The 13,233-nt window shown below is 38.1% G+C and overlaps 2 long non-coding RNA genes across 3 annotated transcripts in view; both read right to left on the reverse strand.

Moving 5' to 3' along the window:
• LOC111090082 overlaps positions 1 to 13,233 on the reverse strand; it is a 246,039-nt gene that overhangs the window by 72,363 nt on the left and 160,443 nt on the right. The gene's annotated exons all lie outside the window — the stretch shown is intronic.
• On the reverse strand, positions 5,551 to 11,481 carry LOC111090083. The gene is made up of 3 exons (XR_005370837.1): positions 10,897 to 11,481; positions 9,214 to 9,362; positions 5,551 to 5,864 (listed from the first exon to the last, which is right to left on the reverse strand). It is a non-coding gene; the product is annotated as an uncharacterized LOC111090083 (long non-coding RNA).

Here is a 13,233-nt window from a genome sequence, read left to right on the forward strand (position 1 = left end):
CCAGAGAGAAATATGAGTAAGGGAAGAAAAGAAGAGTCAAGAACAGAGGAGAGGGCAAGAAATCAGTGTAGTGTGCAGCAAAAGATGAGAAAGTAGGTGGAAGGGATGTAGAGGTGCAAAAGAAAGTGCTAGTAGCAAACAGGAAAAAGGAGGGAATACAAGAAGGGGAGAGCAGAGGACTTAGCACAAAAGGAAGTAGTGAAATGCAGGAAAGGCCACCAGACCACTGAGACAGCCAGAGGGGAAGATGAGCTAAGACAGAGACAAGTGAATTAAGACATTGAGTAGCCATTGTCGGTGAGTTATCTAGGTAAGGAAGGACTGCTGGTTTAAATAAAATGTATATTGTGCCTTTATAATTCTGCCAGTTTAAGTTATTTATGATACATCTGGGTGTTTCATTTAACCAAATCAAGTTCTAATTTTATCAGAACACGTAACTGATTATTTTCAATGCGTCATGTATAGAAGGCCCCTTATTCAAGGAGCAGAAGTGAAATAGCTTCACTTCAAATCTGTTCTTCTACATATGTGAATTAATCTGACATTGTTGAAATCTTGACAATATTAAGTATTGCCATTATCTATTTACAGAGAAGGAAGCAATTATTTCTTAGGAAATAAGACAGGATTTAAGCACTTTGGCCTAAATAGCTGTGAGAAGACGAGGTCCAGGTGGTTTTTGGAAAAGCCATTTTACATATGCACGTTCTTCTCCCTCCATTCCCACTGCCCCACCCTAGTTGCAGCCATCCTCTCTCACTCCGAATATTATCGAAGTCTCTTAGCTCCTTCCCCCGCTTCCAGGTTTTATCCTTCCAATTCCCGGCAACACATCCAAAGTGAGCTTTTAAAAATATCACCTTTAGCCTCTGTTTCCATTTCTCATTGGTGTCTCATTGCACAACGGATAAACCTAAGTTCCAATAAGGACTGAAATGATCTTGCTGTTGTGGATCTCATCTTCACGTTCAACTGTGCTATCCTCTTTCCTGACCCAGAGCCTTCACATATGTTCTGTCCTAAGATGAAAAGACTCTTCCCCATTTTTCATCTGGTCTTAGGACAGAATATACTGAAACAGAGGCTGAGAGATGATGACCAGAGTGAAGGTGGGACAGTGGGAATGGATGAAGATTTGCCTGACCGCCAGCCTAGGCCAGGCCACTTTGTTACACAAGCTCATTGCATATTTTACTACTGTACATCAGCTCACATCATTATTCTTTAATACTTATTTATGTACTTATCTGTTTGCTGTGATTACCAGTTGGTTTTAAGTCTTAGGAAAATGGGTGCCAGGTCCGCCTTGTTGCTTACTCTTTCCCAGTACTTGCCATGGTTCCTATTACATGACAAGAACTCAGTGTGTTGGGTGAAGGAGTAATTGACATTTGATTTTCCAACATTCTAGACTTCTTTATAATCGCAAGGATTGTGAATGGGCTCTGTATTGCAGCAGGATGGTAGGGATGGAAGACAGCGAGTTCACGAGTTTTTCATGCATACAACAGTCGTCAGCCATTGTCCCCCATGAAAGCGACAGTGATGATCAGTATTCAAACCTTTGTAGCAGCCGTAAGTAGAGGATCTGCAGGCCTTTTTTAGCTAATATGGAACCTCTCTGGAGGACAGAATGTAATTGTATAAAGAGAAGCATTACTAGCACCTTCTATAAAATAAAGGAGACTATTAAAATCTTTTGTTCTCTACTTCCTTCACAGCAAGTCTCACATCACCCTCTCCTGCTATACAATCACAGTCTTCTTCAGATGAGCTGCCAGCTTCTCAGCTTCATTCTGTAACAATGGTGTCCAGAATCTGCCCTTACTAGTGCAATGACTGGGTTCAAACACCTCAGGATGACTGCCTTGGGAACTTTTGGCCAAATGTTGCCCAGTTAGGTCAGAGGGGTCTCTGGCAGGGCCAGAATTAATCTAATGCACCTTCCAGTTTTCTTCCCATATTCCCAAGTAAGATGGCCTATTACCCATGCTTATTCCTTTCTGGTCGTGATAGGGACTAGAGAAGATAATGCACTGTTAACTGTAACATAAGTGATCAGATAAAAATTTTAGGATTTGGTAATTCTCTTCTGGCAGCCAAACTTGCTCATAGCTTTCAGAATTCATGTCCACTGATGGCATGAAACACTTAAGAGTCTCTCCCATCATGAAAGAACACTATGTATGCAATTAACCTCCAATGACCAGATCAGCCCATGTCAATGTCATGCTTAATATTTAAGCATACTTTACTGTCATTTGTATCTGTTTACCCAATGGACATCTGCAGAACTAATACTAATAAAAATGGAATGTGGGGCAAGAAAAATATATTGAGAATCACTGAGTTGGACAAACCTAGTGAGAAGGTTGAGTCTATTCAAACACCTGTCTCCCACCCTCTTACCATCTGTGCAATCACTTCACCCTTCAGCCTCACTACCCACCCCTACAATTACCCTGTCAAGAGGAAAGTGCCACTCAGGTGGATTTAATGTGGTTTTAATATGGCCCATCGAGTTTAATGTTGATTTCCTTTAAGTAACTGTTTCTGTTCTTGCTATAAATCTATGTCTGTGTGTGTATGCTTAATCTGGATAATGAGTCCATCTAAGGCAAGGAGCAGTTTATATGTTTTGTAGGCACTAGATCAACTAAGCAGATGATAGATCATGCAAAGCTATAAGGGAAAACGGCAGAATCATGTACAATTCACTGGTTACAGTGAAATTAAAAGAGAAGGTTAATACTTTAATGGATTCTTAAGAATTCTTTCCCTCAAATTCTCAATATGGATATAACAAGTCTGTACATATAGCTATAAAGAAAAGTGAAGGGGCTAATGTGTAATCTGGACCAACTATATGTTATTGGGTGTGATGCTAGAGAGTTTATAGTTGTTTTTTTATCTAATAAAACAACTCTTCGAGGTGAGTATTAAATGCTCGCTTCGGCAGCACATATACGAGGTGAGTATTAGAACAAGGGACCTGGGGCTCAGAGAGTTTAAGTAACATGGAATATGACCCTTAGTCTATTCATTTCAAAAGTATGTGTTTTTTTCCTATAAGTGGTTATATCATTTATCTGGTGACAGTACATTGGTCTGGATGATACAACCTCCTAAGGGTCTCACCTAACCAAGTGGGATTTATTATGCTACTTCCCCTGTAGAAGATAAAACAAATTATTAGGAATACATGGAAATCATAAGGAATTGTCCATTGAATTACATAGATATGACATCATTAGAGCTCAAAGCAATTGGATAATCATATAACTACTCTATTTCCATCCATTCATTCTTTGATGCAAAACAAATTCTTTAATTGCCAACTATGTGCCAGACACTAGAACACACATTTTGGATGGAATGATAAGCGAGATGAAAATGCTCTCTGTTATCACAGAGCTGAGTGTAGGTTGGTCTCTGCAGATTCTGAGGTGATATATAGCTTGATGTGGCCTGCTTTAGAATGCAAGAAACCAAGTACAAACAGATGCCCCTTCTTTGTAATAATTTATGAAATTTAAAGAAGGAATCAGGATCAGTAATGTTTTATATTTAGTCAGGCTTAAAATATTTATTTCATCAGATATACTTCAATCACAATTTTTCATAAATCTGAGACAAGTTGTTAAAGGAGAATTTTGTGGTTGATTTTCTGAATTTGTCAATATGTTCACACCACTGAGTACCTTTTCTATTTTGCAGGTGTATATAGAGGAAAGTCATAATCGACCTTCCATATAATGCACAGCCTTTGTACTGAACCAAGAAATTACTATTTAAGTAGTGAAGTATTCAGAATCATCCGGCAGCATGCACAAGTCATATGTCCTTCCCCAAGGAAAATTTACTCCCTTCCCTGGTTCCTGAGTCAAGACTAGTGAGTGGCATTCACTCATTCTTCATCTTTACACTTTGTAAGGTCAGTAAAAAAAAAAAATCCATAAGCAATACACTGTGTCACATCAATTACTTTGCTGTTTAGATGAAATGAGCTCTGTGTTGCTCTCAAATTAGACACTCATCATGCATAATTAGCCCCTTACACAGAACAGCTGCTGGCTTTTACAATGCTTTCAACCCAGTGCTGTGTGCACCTATCGTTGGTGTTTACTGTGAGCATTATTTAATCAAACCTGTGATATATGCACATTTGACTTGATGACAAAATATAGAACTGCCTAGAGAAAAGCAAGGTATATTCATCTTCACCTAGAAAAGTTAACTCTGAAGTAATTATATTAAAAAGTACTAAGCTATTATATGAGAAAATCATTCTAATTTTTTGAAAATTAAAAATTCTTTTATTATTAAATATTAATATGTGACTGTTTATGAACAAAGGGAAACAACACATTTTGTATTGATTTGTTCAAAGGACTGAAAAACAATTGAATCATCATGTTGGGTCTCACAGATAAACTGGGAATCAGAAAGAAAATCTCTGACTTAACTCTGAGAATTTACAATACACTTACTCCTTACTTTTGCCATCTGCAAAACTGGAAGATAATCCTCCACAAGCATTTATGAGAAGCACTTCAAGACAGAAATTGTTACCACAGATATACAAAAGGTAATTGTAGAGTATAGTTCTAAATTTAAACACCATAATGATTTCATTGGCCACAAATTGGAGATGTTCCCATGGATTCTGTTAGTGATGGTTTATGTATTTAAGGAGCAGGGAAAGCTTAGGGGATAGCTAATGTAATCATTACAAGCAGTAGCCTGCCACCTTTTATTTTTTAAGTGTATGTATTTCTCTCGTCTCTAATGGAATCATTGTTTTACCAATAAGATAACTGAGAAAAGGGAATCCTGCAAAGTCATAGAGAATGAGATAAGGAGATATGGCTCTGACAGTTTCCTGGTTTATAAATTCTACTCCTAATCACACCCAGCTAAGAAGAGAAGTAGAAATTTAACATATCATATTTTAGGTGATAAAGGGCAATAAAAGCTATGCCATGAGCACAATTATTCTTTTTCAAATTATAAGGTAAAGTTTGGCTAAGGGGATATATTCCAATTTTCACTGCCAATGTTCAGTATTTCTGTTAAATCGGCTTTCGCAAACTATTCTAACTGCGATTTATGATATTGGAGCACTGTGTTTAAGAATGATGTACTTTGAAACAGTGTTTTATATTAGAGATTATCTCCCTATTCATATGCACATATTTGTATGTATGCATGCACATGCACACAAACACACTAAACAGATCGCACTGAAAAGAGTTCAATAAATATTGTTGATACACATTATGTTTTCCTTTATGGGTCCGCTGTTGGATGTTTGTGTACACAAAACTGATATTCAACTGGCATAAACCAAACTGGCTAAAGTGCTTGTTTACTGGCTGGCATTCCTTCTGCTTTATCCAGCAGGCACTCACTTGGATTGGTTTTATTATAATGGTTATTAAATATTTTTATTGTCACTCTGGGCATATGTATTTTAATGTATTCTATAGAATTCCTTATAAACTATTGACAATTATAATTAGTCAACAGTCAGATCACAATAGCAAGAAAAGTAGAGGTAACATTTATTTGCAGAAGTTTCTTTACTACACATTGTTGAGAGATAAAGTTGGTGAATAGGAGGAAAGAACCAGACATATTCTTATGTTCAGGTTAAACTAAATACCATGTAGTTAAGGAGGTCAACACAGTTGCATCTATGATTGTAAAGCGATCAGGGAACACACACGATGAGCATTTCCACCCTCCAGCAAGAGAATTCTTCACTTAAATTGCTTTAAGAAATCCTTATATGATAGGAATATTTTTTTAACACCTTTGGACTACATAGATGAAGTGCCTCTCTCCTCCGTCCCCCAGCGCTGATAACAAAGAAAAAAATGTCACTGGCTATTTAAGGCAATTAATCAAATACACTCTAATATAAAACACTGTTTCCACAGATACTTTTATTTTATTTATTTTTTATTTTATTTTTTTCCACAAATACTTTTAAAATAGGATTCTTTTTTTTAGAGTTAAGTATTCTATCTCCCCTCTGGTAAGGATCAGTTTGTTCTCTAGAGTTCAGAGTCTGTTTTCTGGGTCAAGAATAAGTGAAATAGATGAAGGGGATTAAGAGTGCACTTATCATAGTGAGCAGTGAGTAATATATAGAATTATGCAATCACTATATTGCACACCTGAAACTGGTATAACACTGCATGCTAACTATATTGGAATTAAATTTTCTTAAAAAGGTAAATATTCTAAATTTTCATCTTTTGTGACTTTGCTGGACAAGTTTTTCCTATATCACTTGTATGTACACTATCTTTTATTCTATTTCAGTGATGTTCACACAGGCTGAGTTAGGATAAAAGGAGTAATTAAGCCACCAATTATCTTGGGAGAAAAATCATTAGAAAATACTTTTATAAATAGCATTTGATTGCATTCAACTACTTGTTCTCGGCATAACTGTTTGATTTGATTCAACTAGCTTTTTCAAGTTAATTTGATTGAGTAGATTCACTTTATATTAAAGATCTTTAATTCATTTATACTGCTTTATAAGACAAAGCCCTGTAAAATTAAATAAGAGAATAATCATAAAGGAATCTCTACATCTAGAAAGAACCATACCATTCATCATAAACAAAGCAAAACAAAAAACAAAAACTTAAATTATTTTTTAAAGCATGGTTAACAAAGGTTATTCTACAACCATAGATCTTTTTTAAAAAAAAAGATTTTATTTATTTATTCATGAGAGATAGAGAGAGAGAGAGAGAGAGAGAGAGAGAGAGGCAGAGACCCAGGCAGAGGGAGAAGCAGGCTCCATGCAGGGAGCCCGACATGGGACTCAATCCCGGGTCTCCAGGATCACACCCTGGGCTGTAGGCTGCGCTAAACTGCTGAGCCACCAGGGCTGCCCAGATCTTAGTATTTTTATAGGCATTAATTTTATAGATAACTTCCTTGTGACTTATTCCATTTGTAGAAATGTAGGAGCCTCCAATATAAAAATATATAAAGAAAATTTCCTATTAAGAATCTTTATTCCACAGGCCCTTGCATGGTGCAGTTGGTTAAGCATCCAACTCTTTGTTTTGGCTCAGGTTGTGATCTCATGGCAGTGGGATCAAGCCCTGCACTGGTCTGTGCTTTGTGCAGAGTCTGCCTGAAATTCTCTCTTTCTCCCTCCTCCCCTCCCCTAACATGTGCATGTGCTCCTCTCTCTTCTCTCTTCTCTCTCTCTCTCTCTCTCTCGTAAGTAAGTAAATAAATAAATCTTTTTTTAAAAAAAGAATCTTTATCCCAATCTAAGTAACATAAGAAATTTTAGCTTATAAGGATTTTCTAAATGTACTTTAATGATTAGAACAGTCTCCACTGAAGTACGTGGACTTAAAAAAAAAACGTGATCTTGAGCGTGATCTTTAAAAAGCAAAAACAAAAGAGAATCATATTAGCAAAAAGTATTTGAAAGATCTCAAATATAATTTTTCCATACTTTCAAATTATATATTAAGACTTGAAGGAGGGATGGAAGGAAGGTAGGAAGGAAGGAAGGAAGGAAGGAAAGAAAGAAAGAAAGAAAGTAGAAAGGAAGGAAGGGAGGGAGGAAGGAAAGAAAGAAAGAAATAAGAGATAAAGGGATGGAGGAAGAAAGGAAGGAGAAAAAAAGAGAAACAAATGATCTTTGCTTCTACTATGAAAATAATAGAAAGAAAGTTTGTTGACTACTTGAGGCAAAGACAGATCTAGAGCGACATTTCATGCCAACATAATGTGCTTTCTGTCATTTCTTAGAGATGTTTTGGCATTTAACATTGATGTCTTTTGGTGATTTTCCTAAAGTATATTGCAATTATCACAGGCAAAGTGTTTATCTTTTACTATCCAGGCCAATTTGTCTTTTTTTTTTTTTCTTAAGTGAAAACCTTTAGAAAATGCTTTTGTTTCTATTCTTAAAGGAAAAGACAAAGTCAGCATTGGGATGAGTTAATGGCAGTATGCAGAGACTGGGGGAAAATGTAGTATTTCTATGGTTTTAAGCTGATAGCTATGTACACGGGTGCAAGTCTGTTTTAAAAAGCTCAGTTTGATGACTGAAAAGAATGGAAAGTGCCTACTATAGTCACTGTTTGAAGAATTCATTGAAGAGTTCCCATTGAAGAAATTCAGAAAAAAAGAAATCTGTTTGATGATACATAAATGAAGTATATATAATCTGTGTCTGTGTGATAATGTGTTTTCAACTCTCTCTTCCTTTTTGTTATGACATACCTCAAGGTTTTGTCACAGACAATCACAGAGGAAAAATCACTTAGGTTCACAAACAAATGCATATGTCCAGATAGGAAGAATTTTCTGCATTCATATGCACCACCCAATATTAGGAGAAGTTTCAATCAGTAAGTTATAGATGGGCCAGTCAGTAAAGTAGAACCAGTAAAAAGTGAAAGAGGAAGCAGTCATCTTCATGAGTTCTAGTTAAGATTCATGTAGAGGATTATCTTTTAAAATCAGCTGAGCCACTGATTTTTAACTAAGAACTGAAAACTGGCTCTTCCACTTATTCCAAAAATATTGAACATGTGGCATGTCAGATATTGTATGTGGGTCCCAGATGCCATTTTCAATGCCGGAGGGGAAAAACTAATAACCAACTTTTGTTTTGATCTCCCAAACTCATCTTAGGAAGGTAAATGAAGAGAACGTAGAAGTGATGGAAAGTGCTACAACTGAGTTTGTCTCCTCCCAAAACTCGTATGTTAAGGCTTTAGCCCCAAGTGTGATACTGGAGGTGGGGCTTTTGGTATATAATTTGGATTCAGTGAAGTCCTAAGGATAGAGCCCTCAGATCAGTGACCTGAGAAGAGGCTAGAGAGCTTCTTGAGAGTATGTTGCTCTTTCTCTGTCCAGCATATAGAAGATACAGCAAGACAACAGTCAGAAAGAGGGTCTTCCCCAAGAACACAACCATGCTGATATCTTGATCTTGAGAACTTCCAGCTTCCAGAACTCTGAGAAATAAATTTCTGTTGTTAAGCTGCCCATCTATGGTATTTTGTTATGGCAGCCCAAGCAGAGTAAGACAGTGAAAGAAGATACTTTCAGGACAGGGAAAATTTCAGCAGGAAGATATATTACCTAGAGTTGATCATCAAGGCCTTTATATTTGGACAATTTATTTTAGAGTCAAAGCAGTGATTAATTAATTACCCAAACAGGTGAGTAATCTGGTCAGTACTAAACCAGTATGGTTCACGTGACTCTTAATAGTGGAAGTTCTGCTGGAGAGTCAGGCCTGGGCTCTACTTTCTGTTTGGTCACCATGTAGCTTCAACCTTTCTGGAACTTGGGAGACTCATCTGTATAACAAGAGAACAAAACTCTTTCAGATTTTTCTCTATTATTATTATGAATCCTAATCACACAAATATGTGCTAGTGTCCTGGGATGATGTTTGGCTTAGCCCTACAAATGGTTCACCAAAAATCTACTTCTACTCCTAAAGAAAAGAACACAACATATCCCACTGTGGGTGAATTAGAAGCATCACTTTTAACTATGAAACAGAAGACCCTTAGTTTTTCCCATAAACGCGAGATAAAGAGAACCAGAAACCAAATATTTGCTAGGCTGTGCTTTACAATAGCCTCTAGGTTACTTGTTTGAAGAGGGGGAAAAAAGCTTGTTTTAGATTATATACTCAGTTTTAAATATGAGCAGATACATCAAAAAACCACACTGTTCTGATATACACTTATTTTTCCAAAATATATATTAAATCTCAAACCCAAGTCAAAAGAGAAAATTATTCTTTTACCCATGAGTTTAATATGAGGCAGATTTTCCACGACCCAAGTGTTCAAATATTTGCTTGACTCAGATCAACCTTTCTCAATTATCTGACATACCTGCTCAGCTTCAGACAGATGAATGAGATCAGCCTCATTCTGAGCCAAGCCAAGCTTTCTAACTTCTCAAACGTGTCCTTTGTGGAAACAGGACTGTAGTGCAGAGAGGAGCTGGTTACACTCTTCTGATGCATGGTAAATGCATTAATATTTACCATAATAATTACACAAACAGAAGAGGAATTTAGGGCAGCCCAGGTGGCTCAGCGGTTTAGCGCCGCCTTCAGCCCAGGGTGTGATCCTGGAGACCCGGGATCGAGTCCTGCGTCGGGCTCCCTGCATGGAGCCTGCTCCTCCCTCTGCCTGTGTCTCTGCCTCTCTCTCTCTGTGTGTGTGTGTCTCTCATGAATAAATAAATAAAATCTTAAAAAAAAAAAAGAAGAGGAATTTAGAGGTATATGATTGCATATATCAGAGTCTGAGCAAGAAAACTGAGATTTGTTATCACTGAATTTGAGCGTATTTATGTGCCCTCTTCTTAAAAAAAAAAAAAATCCTAGGTTTATAACTCTAAAGCTTTCACCTGGTCTCACTGCTCCTTTCCCTCTGAGAGAACATGCCCGGAGTCTGCAATCACTGACCACGACTTCAAGAGCTACAGCGTCAGTGAGGATTTAGATTTCACTATCTTGGGGAGGAATAAATATAGAAGCAGAAGAACTTGTCTGGAACCAAGACCTTATTTAGGGATAATGGAAACCACCTAATGTATGTTATTAGCAGTTACGTTTCAGAGCAGAATGCTTTTTAAGTGCTTGCTCTCAAGTACCCTCATTGTACTTGGAGCACTTTGTTAGGGCTTGGCTTCTCTCCTAAATAGAAATGTTTGTGGGTCCAGAAGTATATAATGGAATCCCATAAACACAGAGAGAAGTTTTAAGATCACTCAGCGTTAACCAGAAGCATCCTCTTACCACTCATGAACTCTGCACCTTTGGGATTCTAGAATAAGGCTTGTCGATGCCTAAGCATAATGCAAACCTACCAGAACTTGCTTGTGCTCCTCAGTGACTTCAAGGGGGTTTTTAAAGATTGTGATTTTTGTGTTTTTCTCCAGGCTAGCAGTTTAAGAATGAGGCTCTGTGCTTCATACCCCTCTTTACAAATGGTGTTTTCTAAACCATGAAAGACTCCTAACCCTAGGAAACAAACAAAGGGATGCAGAAGGGGAGGTGAGTGAGGGGATGGGTGACTGGGTGACGGACACTGAGGAGGGCACTTGATGGGATGAGCACTGGATGTTATACCATGTGTTGACAAATTGAATTTACATAAAAAAATTAAAGGAATTACTAATTACAGTGGCCCATTCTGTGACTCTTTTTCCTTGACTCCTACTTCCTTTTTGTCCTTACATGCCAAGAGCCTCTTTCCAGTGCCATGCCTTTTACTTGCAACCGTGTTTTGTTGGCTGGTGGGCTCATTAAGTCCTGGTCTGGAGAGGCTTTTTCCAACTAGCACTTGCCACTCTTCTTCATTGCTCCTCAGCCTGAGCCACGGGCCACAGCCTTGTTCCTTCTCTATCTTGGGCCACCCCACATTTCCTCACCATCCCAGAAAGAGATCCCACTGTCAAGTGAATTACTAGCCTGGAACTTTTCAAGGGTCCCATCTCAATCAATCAATCTCTCTATCTCTCGCTCACTCCCCACTCCCCTCCCTGCGCCATGAATGGTGGTAGGCCCCAGGTCCCATCTTTTGGAGTTGAGGTGGGCGGCAAAAGCCTTTGGTTTTGCCCGCTGGAAGATTACTGCTTCCTTGCGGTGGAGATATTGTGCTCGTCCCAGAGCCTAGAGTGGGGCTGTCACTCTCTGCCAGGTTCAGAAGGGCTTTTTTTTATTGTCCCTGTCAGTTAGCAGCCCAAGGTTACCGCCAGCTCTCTGTCAGGGCTTTGATTTTTGTCAGCTATGGCCAGGTCCTTTTAGTTATCTGCAATCTTTTCAGCTTTGTTCAGGCTGAGCTCTACTTGTCTACTAATTAGCTCTTTGGAGATTTCCCTTTTAAAACTCACTATCACAGAGGACAGGAACCGTTCAAAAGTTTTGTGTTTCACAGAAATTCCATATTCATCCATATCTCATAGAGCCATATTTTTAAAATTAAAAGTGGCAGGTCAGGCCAATTTAAGGTATAGAAGTAGCATCGTCTATAAAGAAAGACCTTCAGGTTCTTGATCAGGTATGTAGATGAGTGACAGGGAAAGGAAAGGGTTTACATCAAAAAACAATGAGGGGTACAAATTAAAAAGAAACGATCGTTCTGTATAACATATTCACATTTTCTTTATCTTCTGGTGTGCAAATATTGTGCTAGCTGAATATAAAAGTAGCACAACTTTAGGGTACCAAAAAAAAAAAAACACACTGTAATAACATCAAGAGTGGTCTTACATCAAGGAGGGCCCTGAGGATGTCTTTGTTGTCAACTTCAGAAGAAAAGAGAGGAACAGAAGAGGAAACTGGCAGAAGGAATAGATGCCAAAGAGAACTCAAAGGATTAGGTCCGGGTGAGGTGATCGGTATTCGAAAACAGTCTGCCTTCTGGCTCTGATCTAAGGGAATAGGCTGGCAGCCAAGCCAGAGGGCATAGCAGCACAAACACACCTTCAGCACACTGCTTCAGGGTTGCCTCAGTGCCTTAGAAATTGTGCTAGCAATTCGAAATAAAGCTATGGAAGAGCAATAGGCAAAATACTCTATAGATAAACCTCCACTTTTTACATAATTCCCAACCTGGTTGTCCTCTCCACGCAGACATATCCTTTCTTTCTTTCTTTCCTTTCCTTTTCCTTCTTTTTTTTTTTTCCTGGCAAGCCCTCCTTCTTTCCGAGGCTCCCAAGCACATTTTTCTTCTGCTAACTTAGTGCTGTTGTAAGTTGCGCTTACATTGCATTTACACACTGTTAATGCCTGCAAGATGAAAGTAAAAACCTTTGAATATATTAATGCTATAACACAGATGTCTTACTTTTTTACTCTCTCTCTCTCTCTTTTTTTAGCAAGTTGATGTGGCTAATAATGATGCAGATTGTGCTGGATGGATGTACAGATGAAACAGGGGAATACAGATTAAATAAAAATGTCTTCAAAGCTTACGTTTGCTTCATAATTTAACTTCTGGGCTTGTCTCGGTGGTGGTAGGTACAACCAGGCATCATAACATTGTTCTAAAACATCCTGGCACCGCAGAGCAACAATCACTCAAACAAGTGAGGCCGTACTTCTTCGAAGCGAGAAGAAAATAACAATGGGTAAAAGAAAGACTGCCAGTGGCTCCATCCAAATAAGCCTGACCCAACTACTAATAATGGGGCAGCTGGGAG

Source organism: Canis lupus, chromosome 15 (assembly GCF_011100685.1).
Source record: "Canis lupus familiaris isolate Mischka breed German Shepherd chromosome 15, alternate assembly UU_Cfam_GSD_1.0, whole genome shotgun sequence".
NCBI classification, from domain to species: Eukaryota; Metazoa; Chordata; class Mammalia; order Carnivora; family Canidae; genus Canis; species Canis lupus.